The 15,412-nt window shown below is 37.1% G+C and overlaps 1 pseudogene; it reads left to right on the top strand.

Moving 5' to 3' along the window:
- The first annotated feature begins 9,911 nt into the window (after positions 1–9,911).
- LOC148927078 (putative late blight resistance protein homolog R1A-3) lies at positions 9,912–13,049 on the top strand (annotated as a pseudogene).
- Positions 13,050–15,412: the final 2,363 nt, after the last annotated feature.

Below are 15,412 nucleotides of genomic sequence, written 5' to 3' on the forward strand. Positions count from 1 at the left end.
TGTGGCTGCCCTTTCCAAATCACAAAGGCAATTTTGATCTTTGTGGTTCGTTTTCTTAATTGGAATGAAACAAAATCAAAATGCTTCTGCTTCACTTTTTTTTTTTCTTCTTACTATTCGTTTACAAATGTATAGTTAAAATAATGTTATACCATATTTTTATCAGATATATCATGAATTTTTTCGGGGTGATATGCGAATACATAAATGGGTGTTGAATATTGATGGACTTTCTGCTGGGCTGGTTATTTATTTGTTGGCCCAGATGTTATAAGTGTTGGGCTAGGCCCAAATGCCTTACCTCTTGCTCCAGATGCTGCCACGTGGTCTCTCACTCAGATCCTGTCCCTGAGCCGTTGGATTGTGAGTGTGTTTGTTATGTGAGTAGAGAGTCTCTTCAGACTCTCATTCGACCAATCTCACTCTCTCTCTTGTCTCTCTCAAGTTTTGGTATCTCTCTCTGATTTCTTCTCTTCTCCGATGGATCTTCCACTGTTCTTGTGTAATCTCTCACGGTTTTATCAGTGAGTAGTCAAGTGTGGGTGGTGGAAAAGGCAACTACTTCGGTTGCTGAGTATTGTGAGAATCTAGGGTTTGGTGTGTGAGATTTCCTGAGTGAGTTGGTGCTTGGCGCTTCCAGATCCGGTGTGGTTGAGTTGTGTGGTGTTGTTACCTGCGGTGAGTGGTCGATCTCTTGTCAGTTTCAACGGTGCTCCCTTGGATTGGTTTCTGGTTGAATAGATCTTATTAGTGGCGAGTTTCTAAGCCATCTTTTGATCTATTCAGTTTCTCTCTTGTGTCTTGTGATTAACGGTTTGTGTATGTTGTTTTTGATCCGAGAGGATCTTGTTTGTTATCACTAATCCGTTTATTCAGTGTGCAGGCTTCTTAGGAGGACTTTGTTGATACTTCAAGAACCCTAGATTAGCATATTAACTACGGTTGTAATAGTTAATTGATCTTTGGTTGTAATCTTGATTAATTCAACAAAATCAGTCGCATGGTTAGAGTTTGACTGAGCTCTCCTAATGAAGAACAAAGAGGTCTTGGTAAATAGTGAATCCGCGCCTAATCTGATCCCTACAGTGGTATCAGAGCCACGGGGGGATTAGGGCGGCACGCCAAGTCGCTTAAGGAGGTGGGCAAGTGGAATCCTCCTTCGAGAGGGGATTCACTCTGGTAAATTGGCTTATCCTTCTTGTTTTAAGTTTCTGTTTAGTGCCAACTATAGGTTTGGGCTTTTGTTTCTGGTAGACTGTCTCTGGCAAGGACTTAGGACTTCTGTGCTTTCTTTTGTTTTTTCTTCTGTGTTGCTTCCGCTGGTTCTTGCTCTGTGATCTGTGATCTCAAGTTACTTGACCACCAAGCATCTTGTACTGCCCAAGTGACCCCCTGCGCCCTCCAGTAGTGAGTGATTGCGAGCTGGGATAGCCTTGGCCAGTCTTGCTCGTGACAGTCAAGGATTTGAGTCCCTTTCTGTTGTGTGAAAGCTCTTGGCCTGTTCTTGTGTTGCTGGTGTATGTCTCTGTGCTTTCAGGTGTGTAAGGCTGTGTGTTTCTGTCTTGCTTCCTGCTTTCTTGTTAAATTTCCTGCAAAAATGGCTCAACCTGTTGGTTTGGTTCCTTATAATGGTAAAAATGACTTTGCTATTTGGAAACAGAAAATGAAATGTGTTTTGATTCAACAAAAAGTTTTTAAAGTAGTTGATGGTACTTTACCTGAGGATACTACTCAGGATAAAATTGATGAGATGAATGATCTGGTAAGGGCTACCATTGTGTTAAATCTATCTGATTCTGTGATTAGGAAAGTTGATCATGAGGAATCTGCTGCTGAAATGTGGAAATTGCTTGATACTCTGTATACTGAAACCTCTATGTCTTCCAGAATGTATTTGCTTGAAAAATTGTTTAAATTTAAGCTTGATCTTGCTAAAGACATTGATGACAATGTGGATAGGTTTCAGAAGTTAGTACAGGACATTAAGAGGTCAGGTGATAAAACCATAGATGAATACACAAGCATAGCCCTGATGAATGCCATACCAGATTCCTATAGTGATGTTAAGGCTGCCATTAAGTATGGTAGAGACTCTGCTCCTCTAGACCTGATTATTAGCTCCCTGAAACCCAAAGAACTTGAGCTTAAGGAAAGGGCTGCTGATAAGAATGCTTACAATAAGGTGTTGAATGTTAGGGGTAGATCTAAATCTAGAGGGGGCAATGAGCCCAGTAGTGGTTCTGGTAATTCCTTAAACTCTAGGAAAAAGTTTAGGTCTAGGTCTAGAAGCAAGGATCCTAAAACCTATAGGAAGTGTTTCAACTGTGGTGATGTTGGGCACTATAAGAAAGAATGTACTAAACCTAAGAAGAATAAGTTCCCTAACAATAATTCCCAGGTTGAAACCCTTGTTAATGTTGCTGCTTATGATAATGTCAATGATTATGTTTTTATGGTGCATAATCTGCAATTTGTGAATGCCTCTCCTGCATGTCCCTTCACTTCAAATGATTGGCTATGTGATTCTGGATGTACCTATCATGTGAGTCCTTTTAAGGAAGTGTTTTCTGAGCTAAAACCTGTTACCAAGACTTTTGTATCAATGGCTGATGACAAGAAGTGTGAAATTCTTGGTATTGGCACTGTGTGTTTGAAGTTTGAAAATGGTTATGTGCTCAGCCTAAAGGATGTCAGATATGTCCCTGATCTATGCTATAATTTGATGTCTTGTACTGCTCTTGAAAATGAGGGTATGGGGGGGAAGTGGGGGGAAGGCTGTATGAAAATTTGCAGAGGTTCTATGTGTCTTTTCAAAGCTCAGAAAAAATGTGGCTTGTATGTGTGTAATGCTGTGCCTCTTGCATGTGACAAAGCTTATGCCAATGTAGTTAAAACTGACAGAACCATGTTGTGGCATAATAGGCTAGGTCATATGAGTGCAAAAGGTTTGAGTATCCTGAAAAAGCATACCATTCTTTCTGATAATGATGTTCAAAGTGAGTTGCCTTTCTGTGATTCTTGTGTGCTGGGTAAACAACACAGAGTTTCTTTCCCTAGTACCCCTGCTCCTGCTAATGTGAGTAAATGTATTCTGGAATATTTGCATATGGATGTCTGGGGTCCAGCTTCAGTGTCTTCTCACTCTGGATGTGTTTACTTCTTGTATGTGATTGATGATTTCTCAAGAAAAGTCTGGTGTTTTTTGATGAGACACAAGTCTGGTGTTTCTGAAAAACTTAAAACTAGGAAAACCTTGATTGAGACTCAAACTGGTAAGAAGATTAAGGCTATTAGAACTGATAATGGCCTGGAGTTTTGTAATAATCAGATGGATGATTTGTGTGATAGCTTTGGAATTAAAAGACATAGAACTGTGCCTTATACCCCACAGCAAAATGGGGTTGCTGAGAGAATGAACAGGACTTTACTTGAAAAAGTGAGATGCATGCTTTCTAAGTCTGGATTGTCAAAAAAGTTTTGGGGTGAGGCTTTGTTAACTGCTACTTATTTGGTAAATAGGTCTCCTTCTGTGCCTCTGGTTGGTCAGTGTCCTGAGTATGTGTTCTATGGCAAGCCTCTTGTTTTTTCTCACCTAAGGGTTTTTGGCTGTACTGCTTTTGTGCATAATAAGTCTGATAAACTTGAGCCTAGATCTAGGAAAGGTGTTTTTCTAGGTTATCCTGAGGGTGTCAAAGGGTATAGAGTCTGGCTAAGGGATGAACCTGGGTTCAAGGTCATAATAAGTAGGGATGTTGTCTTCAATGAAGATGAATTCCCCTGCTTAAGACTGACATTGAGCCCAGATCCTATAGATGTGGACAATGAACCTCTCACTGAGGTGGAGTCCACAGAAAAACTCACTGGAGTGGAGCATCCCAGTGGTGCTTCAAGTGAGGTGGAGCAGCCATTTTGAAACACTTATCCAGTCTATACTCCTAATGAGACACTTGATGAAGGAAACCCAAATTTGCTGCATAATAACCCTGCCCAAAATGTGGATGACAATGTGCCTAATTTGCATAATAGCCCTGTTAGAAACTCTCCTCCTGTTCCTGTTCAGAATGTGATAAATAGCCCTAGTGGCATTCAAAATGCTATTGATAATACTAACTTGCAGGATTATATTTTATCTAGAGATAGAACTAGAAGGGTAAATGTTGGTAAACCCTCTAGATATGATGGCTTTGTTGGTTTAGTTGCTCTGATTAATTTGGCTTTCAATGTTTATGAATCTGATGGTGATGAGCCTCAAACCTATAAGCAGGCTACTAAGTCTAAATTCTGGAGTCAGTGGCATAATGCCATGATGGAGGAGATGCATTCTCTGAAAGTTAATTTCACTTGGACTCTTGTACCTTTGCCTCCTGGTGCATCTGTGGTTGATTGCAGGTGGCTCTATAAACTGAAAAATGAGGTGGAGGGCCTTAGGTACAAGGCCAGATTAGTGGCAAAAGGCTTCACTCAACAAGAGGGGGTGGATTACACAGAAAATTTTGCACCTGTTGTTAAATTCACAACTGTTAGAATGATGTTGGCTTTGTGTGCTCATTTTAATTGGGAATTGAAGCAGATGGATGTTAAAACTGCTTTCTTACATGGTGATCTTGATAAGCCTATTTATATGAAACAGCCTGAGGGCTTTGTTGATCTCAAGTTTCCCAATCATGTGTGCTTGTTGAAAAAGGCTCTTTATGGTTTGAAACAGTCCCCTAGGCAGTGGAATATCAAGTTTAATACATGTATGCAAAAGTTAGGTTTTGTCAGAAGTACTTTTGATGCTTGCTTGTATGTGAAGAATCTTGATACTGTGCCTATGTTTCTGTTATTATATGTTGATGATATGCTTTTAATGGGTCCTTGTTTGAAAACCATTAAGGGGGTGCAAGCTGCCTTGAGTGAGAATTTTGACATGAAGGATCTTGGTGATGCTCAGAAAATCTTAGGGATTAATATATCTAGAGATAGGAGTAGTTCCACCCTTGTGTTGCATCAAGAACCATATGTGTACAAAATTCTGAAAAAGTTTAACATGTTTCATGCTAAGCCTGCTTCTGTGCCTTTAGCTGCTCATTTTATGTTGAGTAAAGATTATTGCCCTAAGTCTCAGTCTGAAATTGATGCTATGAAAAGAATTCCCTATGCAAATGCTATTGGATCCGTTATGTACTTGATGGTTAGCACTAGGCCTGCGTGTCTTGTCTTAGTAGATATATGTCTAATCCAGGTCCTGTTCATTGGGAAGCTCTGAAATGGCTTCTTAGATACTTGAAGCAAACTGCTAAGTATGGTTTGTGCTATTCTAAATGTGATGATGGTGTTTTACTAACTGGTTTTGTGGATTCCAACTATGCTAATGACAGAGATAAGAGGAAGTCAACCACCTCCTATGTATTTTCAGTGTGTAGGTCTTGCATAAGCTGGAAATCACAGCTGCAGCACATTGTGGCTTTGTCCACCACTGAGTCAGAGTATATTGCTATCACTGAGGCAATGAAAGAGGCTGTATGGTTAAAGGGAGTACTTTCTGAACTCAAGTTTGTGAAATCCTCTCCTGTGTTGTTCTTTGATTCTCAATCTGCTATTTAGTTATGTAAAAATCCTGTTTTTCATGATAGAACAAAGCATATAGATGTAAGGTTTCATTACATTAGGGATGTTGTAGAAAAGGGTGAAGTGTTTCTTCAAAAGGTGCATACTGATAAAAACCCAGCTGACATGGGAACTAAACCCTTACCTTTGGAAAAACTTCTTTTCTGCATTAAGTACTTGCATTTTGATCTAGGATAGGTTGCATGTCCCGGGCAAAGACCTCAGCCACCTTATCAGCTGTGGTAAGGGTGGTAGGTGGCTGGAGGCATGAAGTCCTTTAGACTAATGGGTGTCAGCCCCTCTGGTGTCTAAAGGCAACCTGGTGGTTCCAAAAATGCTTGTGGACTTTTGTCCTTTGGTGCTGAGGGAACTGCCTTGTAGGCTATGATGATCTTGACCTTAGCTTCTAATTAGATTGGTTTCCCAGAATAAAGTCCAAGGTGGAGTATGTTGAATATTGATGGACTTACTACTGGGCTGGTTATTTATTTGTTGGCCCAGATGTTATAAGTGTTGGGCTAGGCCCAAATGCCTTACCTCTTGCTCCAGATGCTGCCACGTGGTCTCTCACTCAGATCCTGTCCCTGAGCCGTTGGATTGTGAGTGTGTTTGTTATGTGAGTAGAGAGTCTCTTCAGACTCTCATTCGACCAATCTCACTCTCTCTCTTGTCTCTCTCAAGTTTTGGTATCTCTCTCTGATTTCTTCTCTTCTCCGATGGATCTTCCACTGTTCTTGTGTAATCTCTCACGGTTTTATCAGTGAGTAGTCAAGTGTGGGTGGTGGAAAAGGCAACTACTTCGGTTGCTGAGTATTGTGAGAATCTAGGGTTTGGTGTGTGAGATTTCCTGAGTGAGTTGGTGCTTGGCGCTTCCAGATCCGGTGTGGTTGAGTTGTGTGGTGGTGTTACCTGCGGTGAGAGGTCGATCTCTTGTCAGTTTCAACGGTGCTCCCTTGGATTGGTTTCTGGTTGAATAGATCTTATTAGTGGCGGGTTTCTGAGCCATCTTTTGATCTATTCAGTTTCTCTCTTGTGTCTTGTGATTAATGGTTTGTGTATGTTGTTTTTGATCCGAGAGGATCTTGTTTGTTATCACTAATCCGTTTATTCAGTGTGCAGGCTTCTTAGGAGGACTTTGTTGATACTTCAAGAACCCTAGATTAGCATATTAACTACGGTTGTAATAGTTAATTGATCTTTGGTTGTAATCTTGATTAATTCAACAAAATCAGTCGCATGGTTAGAGTTTGACTGAGCTCTCCTAATGAAGAACAAAGAGATCTTGGTAAATAGTGAATCCGCGCTTAATCTGATCCCTACAATGGGCTTAGATGAATTATCAAGTAATAATATATCTCTCAATTGAATTTTCAAGTTTGAACCAATATCATCTTGATGCAATGATGTTATACTACACCTTAATTTCTCATCTTTTTCTTTATTCCTACTCAAACTAGGGTAGGAATACTGGTACTGCAGTTATTTGGCCTAAAATAATTAGACATCTATATCCAAAAACAGTTAAAATTCCATATCTGAACCCGACCTGAAGCGTGTTATGTATACTCGTTCAGCCAGCATGAGTATTCGAACCGATGAATCAGACACCCGAATATCCGAAACTGTTCATATGTTGTGAATTGTTTTTGTCTCTATTTTGGTAATTAGTTAACGACTAATAAAGTGAGAATATAAGCTAAAGTTCTCTTTTTTTCATTAAAAATTTATTATATTCTTTTATTTACTACATGCTAATTATGTGACTTATGTCTTATATGCTAAAAAATACAGTGAAAAGTAGTATAAAAAATCGTGTTCATTTTATTTTCCAAAACAAATGAATATTAGTGTGAATATTCAAAATATTCAAATTGACTAATATCCATAGTTATTTTATAGTACTTCCTCTGTCTCAAATAGATGCCACACTTTCTTTTAACAACAAATTATTTCTTATATTAATATAAATATAATATTTTTTCTAAAATCTTGTGATATTATCAAAGCATGAAATAAAAAGCGGAAAATATGTGTTTGATATGATATACACATAAAAGAGACGCAAAACTAAAAATAAGGCCCTCAAATCTATAGCCTATAGCAGAACAAATCTTTATATACATATCATTAATCATCATATCCATGAATCCATCGTCTATAAATATGTTAATCTCACGAAATAGTTAAAAATAAAAGAAGTAGAGGCCCCCTCTCTTTTTGTTTTCCGGCAAAGGTCGAATGATTAGGGTAGAGGTCCGCCGCCCGGAGTCGAAGATATATACTCCTTTACATCACGGTACATTGTGTACTGTTGAGAGGGTAGGACTCGAGCAACAAATCCTTCACAACATCCGGTTTCAGAACCATGAACATGCATTTAAATAGTTCATCGAACTCCTTATGGTGACCCTTTGCATCTTCACGTTCAGTAAGATAGAGCATCTCCAATCTTGCCTTAGAGGGTGGAGACGTCCACTCCGATTAAGGAAGGCTCTCGTCGGAGTGGACGATTCCACCTTTTAAGACGACTTTGGACATGATTTATCTTACCAAGCATGAACATGCAAAGGATCTCCGGAAGGAAATCAACGAACTATTTAAACACAAACACTGTGAAATTTGTTGCTCGAGGTCTACCCTCATGTTTCGTGATCTAAAGAAGTATATCATCTTTGATGATGAAAGCTCGAGTGTCAACAACGATTGTCGAAATCGATGTCATAGATCTGGATTATTTATGTTTTAGTTTATTTCGGTTTAAGTTATTTTTTTTTGTTTTTGTTTCTAGTTTTCTATTCACTTTGTAAATTTTCAATTGATTATGTTAATGGAATTGCTTTATTTTTGTATATTTAAGTTTTCTATAAATTTGGTTTCAAGATTAGGTTCCAGTTTTAGTTTTCTATTCAATGTTACATGAGTTATATAGTCTATACAAATAATATTTCGTGTATATATATAGAGCTGCACTTATATGCATGCTACATAGTACATTCCATAAGTGCAAAAGTAATTCAATACTATGATTAACACTTAATAATCTTAATTAATATTTTAACCTGCATAATTAATGATATTGATGGCGCCGTATGCTTGCGTTGGTACGAATCTCATATATCTAAATTTATACTAACTTATTTACGTTGGTATGAATCTCATAGCTAGATTTTACTATATATGTTGTACATCACATAGTATTTAATCTGTATGATTATAGTTAATAAATATAATTAGTATAGTACTTATATCATATCTATTCTCAAAGGATACATATGTAATTTTATACTAATTGATTTAAAAATAATTAAAAATTATAAACAAATTATAAACAGATTTTAAATGTGAAATACTTAAAAAATCTAATTATTTATATAGAAATGATTTAAAATGATTTAAAATTATGAGTCGAATTTAAATGTGAAATACTTTTAAAAAATCCAATTATTTATACAAAATTTATGTACGTTTATTACTATTCAAAAAATTATGGAGTAGCAGTATATAAAAACTCTTAAATAAAGTATCCGACACCAAAATCTGGACAAGGATCCTAATGTTTTTTTCTTGTGTTGAATTACACATTTCCACTCTGATTTTCTACATTTCACACACCTTTAAAAGATTAGAAATCCAAAATGACAGCAAATTAATTTCTGGCCCTCTCACGCGGAATGGAGTCAAGAGCAAAATTAAAACTTTTTACTAAAAATAAATAATTATTTAATTCGGAATCATATCTTAAAATGAAGTTAAAACAATATCAATGCTTACTAGTAGCAAATTAAACTACATGTCTTAATGGAGAAAATAATCAACTTAAGTAGTTTCTATTAACTAGAGGCTAAACATTAGAAGTAATCCATTTAAAAAGCACTAATTGAATCCTTATAACGCCTAATTAACGAGAAATAATCAACAAATATGAGTTCAAGCATAACGGCTCTATTGTAGGAAAAAAAAATCACAAAATATGATCAAATTTTTTAAGTAAATATATAAATATGATAGTCAGAAAACCATATATGTGTGTCTCCGCCAATGAGATGAACGATGTAGTCTATTAATAAAGAAATCATCGACGATTGATTGTAAAACATCAACAAATATATTACACTTGATAACTAGATCAACAAATTTCATGATTTTTCTGACTAGACTTTAAAGTTACGAAACAAACAATAATTGATTAAATATAATAAGTTTTTTGGCAAATTACATAAACTTAAATTAAAAGTTTAATTCATTTTCAAACATGGCGACTTGCTTTTACAAAACATAATCATTGTTTTCTGAAATTTCCAAGAGCAACACCAACGTATGAGTTGGGACATTGTTTCAACCTTCAAAACTCATATAAATGTGTTCTTGAACATTGATTTTCTCAAATTCTTCTAAAAAAAATACTCTGTTTTACATAGATAATGGCAGCTTATGCAGCCTTGGTTTCTCTAATGCATCTCGTTGATGACATCGAAAACCATCCTTCTCCACCCATCTCTCTCAACAAACACCAAACTCGGTCCCTCACTCAAAATGTTCACTTTCTGCAGGAATTTCTGCAAGCGTACAAGTCCCCTGACAGCGACGAAGCAGATCCATTGGAGATGCGTATCGCAGATGCAGCTTACGCGGCTGAAGATGTTATCGAATCTCACATTGTCCGCAAGATCCAGCTCGATGGATCCAAAGCAACCAAAACCGGAAGCTTCTTCCGTTGCTTTCGGGTTCCAAAGGATCCCGGAAATGTCTCATCACATCGCGGTGATGGCGGTGGTGATGATGATGAAGCGGAGAAGTTGTATCAAGGTGCGCAAAATGTGGTTGAAGAAATGGATCGGATCAAGAGAGTGGCGGTGGAGGCCAACTCTGAGAAGGCGGTGATGCTTGGTGATCAAGGGCGGAGATTCGTTTCTTCTTCTTCTTCCACTGGGAAGAAGAGTAGTGGTTTTATGGTGTTCTCTGATGATGTCTTGAATGGGATCATGGAAAAGCTCGTGGCGGATGCACCCGGTCGCCAAGTCATCCCCATTACTGGTATGGGGGGAATAGGTAAAACTGCTCTTGCAAAAGCTGTTTATTCGAAACAAGTTATTAAAGAGCGTTTTGATATTTGTGCTTGGGCCACTGTTTCCGAACAATTCAATAGAAGAGAGATTTTATGTGAACTTGTTTCTCATGCTACTAACATAAACAAGAAATTACTTGGTGAAAAGAGTGAAGAAAAATTAGGAGAAGAACTATACAAATTTTTGTGGGGTAGAAGGTTTCTGATTGTAATGGATGATGTGTGGAACATCGAGTCTTGGGATGAGATACAACATTTCTTTCCTAACAATGGGAATTGTAGTCGGATAGTGGTGACGACTAGGCTATCACAGTTGAGTTCTCAATTGAATAATCATTATAGTCACCAAGTGAAATTTCTTGATGAGAGTAGTAGTTGGGTCTTATTCTCCAAAACTGTGTTTGGAGATGAACATTTTCCTATTGAATTGGAGAAAATTGGAAAGAAAATTACAAACAATTGTAGAGGACTTCCTTTATCAATTGTTGTAGTGGGGGGTATTTTGAAAAATACGGAACACACACAAGAATGTTGGGAATCAATAAAAAACAACTTAACTTCAGTGATAAATTTGGATGATAATAAGCATTGCTTGAGATTGTTGAAAAAGAGCTACAATCATTTGCCCGTATATTTAAAGCCTTGTTTTTTATACATGGGCATGTTTGAGGAAGATAATGTTATTAGAGTCTCAACGCTAACCAAACTATGGATTTCTGAAGGATTTCTTAATCCAATAGAAGGCAAAACTTTGGAAACAGTTGGGAAAGGTATCATAAAGGATTTAGTTGATAGAAATCTCATTTTAGTTGATAAGTTAGGGTGTACCGGAAACATAAAAGTAGTCAAACTTCATGATCTCCTTAGAGACGTATCACTACATGAGGGCAAGAAAGAAGGATTTTATCATGTAATAGGAGAATATAGTCCTCTAGGCATAAATAGCCAACGTCGTGTTGTTATACGCAGAAACACTTCAAAGGAGAAAGTCCTTGATGAGTTGCAATCTATGTCAAATGCTCGGTCCATTATTTGGGAGCATGGGAAAGTTCCACGGTGTCAGAATTTTGGATTGTTGAGGACAATACATGCACATAAAGAAGAAGAATCGTATGCAAATAATCTTGTATCTCGGGATCTTAACTCTTGGCACCTCCATCGTCAAGTTGTTGGCATACCATTTTGTTTTCCTTTCCTTCGGTGTTATGGATTCATTTGGGCAATAGGCTCATACAAATCACGTACTTTCAATTACAAAAACTACGTGAATTCTCTTGTGTCTCGGAATGTTAACTTGAGACACCTCGGTGTTGAAGTTGCTAGCACGTCTTCAGATTTTTCTTCTTTCAATCACCTTTGGAATCTGAGAGATTGATAGTTTCTTGTCCGCGTAGATTTATTGTGCCTAGTGAGATTTGGAAAATGACCCAACTAAGGCATATTGAGATGGCTGGGAGAAAATTTCTTCTACCAGATCCATCAAGTGATGTTGCCATCATGGAGAATCTAGTGGTACTTGAGGGAGCACGTAATTTCAAGTGTGATGGAGAGATGGTTTCCAGAATTCCCATTATAAAAAAATTGAAGATACAATATTCAGGTAGCAAGGGAAAGGGCTATGATGATTATTACTGTCTGAGCAATATTAATCGTCTGAGTAGATTAGAATCTCTTGATATCTTGTGTTGGTTTGATTTTAGAGGGAATGTCTCTTTGTGTAAGCTCACCTTTCCTCAAACCCTAACGAGTTTGAATCTTCAGATGGAGCTTCACTTTGAATGGGAACCGATGTTGGAAAAGATAGGGTCGTTGCCCCTTCTTGAGAAGTTGAAGTTGTGGTTTGGATGCTTTGGAACGGGCAAGTGGGAAATATTCGAAGGCCAATTCCCTTGCCTCAAATTCTTGGGATTTTTCGGGTGTCATAGCTTGAAACATTTGACTACAGAAGTGAACTCCATTTTTCCATGCCTTGAGAAGCTTCACCTTCATAATTTGAAAGGATTGGAAAGTATCCCATCTGAAATTGGATACATACCGACTCTCCAATGCATAGAGATGAATCTTCCGACGAATCAATGGTGAAATGTGCAAAAGAGATTGTAGAGGAGCAAATGGATTTACAAGGAGACAATCTTCCCTTTCGTATTAAAGTTTGGTGTCGCAAGAAGAACCAATCAATGCAGAGTTTCGCAGGTCCCAACTTCAAAGTTCATATATCTGATTTCTAGTATTAGGTTTGAGATTTGTTTTCTTCACATTTTCAATGAAGTATTGTTGTATTTGCAATTGTAATAGTTTACCTTATGTTAAAATATTCTACAATGCATTTACATCAATCTCATAAACGTGTATGGAGGCAGGGTATATTCATTATATTTGTGATTGGAATTTCACTCAAAACAATCTCAATACAAAAACCCTTTCATTTTTCTTTCAAAGTTCTTTTATTTTGATTTAAAATTTATTTAGAGATAAAAAATAATTGTTAATACAAGTGTGTATGAACTAAATTTTATTGCGGCATCTTTTTTGTTTTCGGTTTATTTGATTCATGCATGCATTGAGAAAACAATGGTTTCTTATTTCAGTCTGTATAAATAGAGACGGAATTATCACATGATATAATACTATATTGCATACTACGCCCCACTTTTTCAAACCCTAATTTTCGGGTTATAATATTTTTGCATTAAATGCCTTTAAGTGCTATGTGGATTAATCGATGAGTTAATTAATTACATGATGTCTTTGTGACCTGATTGTGTACGGGAGTTGAGATTGAGTTGAATAGTCAACTTGTTGAGAATATGACGTGGCTATTGAATAGTCAAAGATGTGGAAAATATGACGTGACCGTTGAAAGGTCAATGCGTTGAGAAAATGAAGTGAAAGAAATGATTGATTGGTGTGAATATTTGATGCGGAGTAATATAATTGTGGTGAATTATTTTTCCCAAGGGTTGAGTGAGATTAAATAGGATTTTCATAAATATCCTACGTAATTATTTGAAATTTTCGACCATCACTATTATTGGAGAAGGAGTTCTATTTTTCTTGGATTTAATTATTTGCTTGGGATAATTATCCGAATTAAACCCAAAGTCCAATTATACTTTAATTCCACCTTGGAATTTTCGAAACCCACCCCCATTCCTTGAGATTTTTGAAAATCTCATATATTAGGGAAGAATGAATTATTTACTATATTATTTAATCTCTTATTTATTCTCTTCCATGAATAAATATAAATATGCTAGAATATCTACCATATCTAAGAAGATCTTGTCATATCCTATTTGAATTAGGATTTGAATTTAAATCATAGGCATAAAAATCGCCTATTCCATAATTATTTGGGAGGATTTATTATTATTTTCTTGCTCCGTGATATTTTATTCTACTCCGTAAAATATCCAAATAAAATCATAGGCTAATTAAATAGCCTATAATTCGAAAGTCCCCCTTATTTCTCCCAAAATACACGCCAACTACTAAAATCAAATCTCTCCATATCTTCTCAAATCTTTAATTTATTTAATTAAAGATATTATTTTGGCACTCTATAAATACATGAGAGATCCTAAACCCTAGCAACACAAATCACGCCCCACTCCTCCCAAATTTTTGAAATCTCTCTCTCCCACTCTCTCCAAAATTTCTTCTACTTTTCTTCAAGATTTCTTCATCAATTGAGAAGAATTCAAGTTGAAATTCAAGATTTGTTGAAGAATCAAGGCTATAACTTGTTTCTACCGTTCATTCTTTTGGAAAATGTATTTTCTATATTAATCTTTCTTCTTCTACTGGTCAATCGGTGTTCTTGAGTCCACATGCATTTAGAATGAGCGAAAGGGAAATTAATCGGTGAAATTGGGGTGCATGAGATAAGTGTGTGTGTGTGTGACCGAGTGTGTGTGTGACCGAGTGTGTGTGTGTGCACGCCTCGAAAGGCGTGCACATGTCTTGTGTTCGTGTGCGTGTGTGGTGTGTGTAGATCACTCATGCGTGACTCGATTTGTTGGTGAATTTGGGGTTGTTATTTAAATAAAAACGATTTACTAATCGTACTTTAATTTTTGGATGTTGATATTAAAGATTTATCGATGGGAAAAAGGGAAATTTGGGAACATGCATGATTTTGAATCAATGTTCGAAACTGATTTGTGATACGCCTAATTTAAAGATGATACTTCGCGCTCTCAGCGTGATAAACGAGGAGAAGAGAATACTTTTGAGTTAAGCCGACAAGGTGGGCTTTCTTTTAAAATAAAGACATTGTCCTAAACTGATATTGATGAGAATGAAATATGTGTTATCATGCCTTGATTTGTTTTGTCGTGCCTATCCCTCGTGGCTATGCCACTATTGTTATAATCGAATTTGGATCCTTGTAGAGCCGCAAACTCTACTTGGATTAGTGTACACCAATGTTAGACCGAGTGCTGGCGTACGGGTCGGCCGGTCTAGTGACCTGGATTGCGGCCGCATTCCTTGTCATGTAGAATGAGGATATGGTAAGCGTCGATGTGAAAAATGGTTGCGCGGCCGTGATATTTGATAAAGAATATATTTTGGTGCCTCGGGCCTTTCTAAAGATAAAACCCCGATGGACACTTGAAATGGCATGACAATTACTATTGTTGATAAAACTATTTTCGGCATTGAGTCCACTGAGTATGATTATAGTACTCAGCCCTGCATGTGATTTCCCTATGTGCAGGTTGAGCGGTGACGAGCGGACGGCGGTGTTGAGTAGGA

The sequence above is a fragment of the Salvia hispanica genome, chromosome 4 (assembly GCF_029641045.1).
Source record: "Salvia hispanica isolate PSC_SH4W2 chromosome 4, Shi_PSC_v1, whole genome shotgun sequence".
Taxonomy (NCBI): domain Eukaryota; kingdom Viridiplantae; phylum Streptophyta; class Magnoliopsida; order Lamiales; family Lamiaceae; genus Salvia; species Salvia hispanica.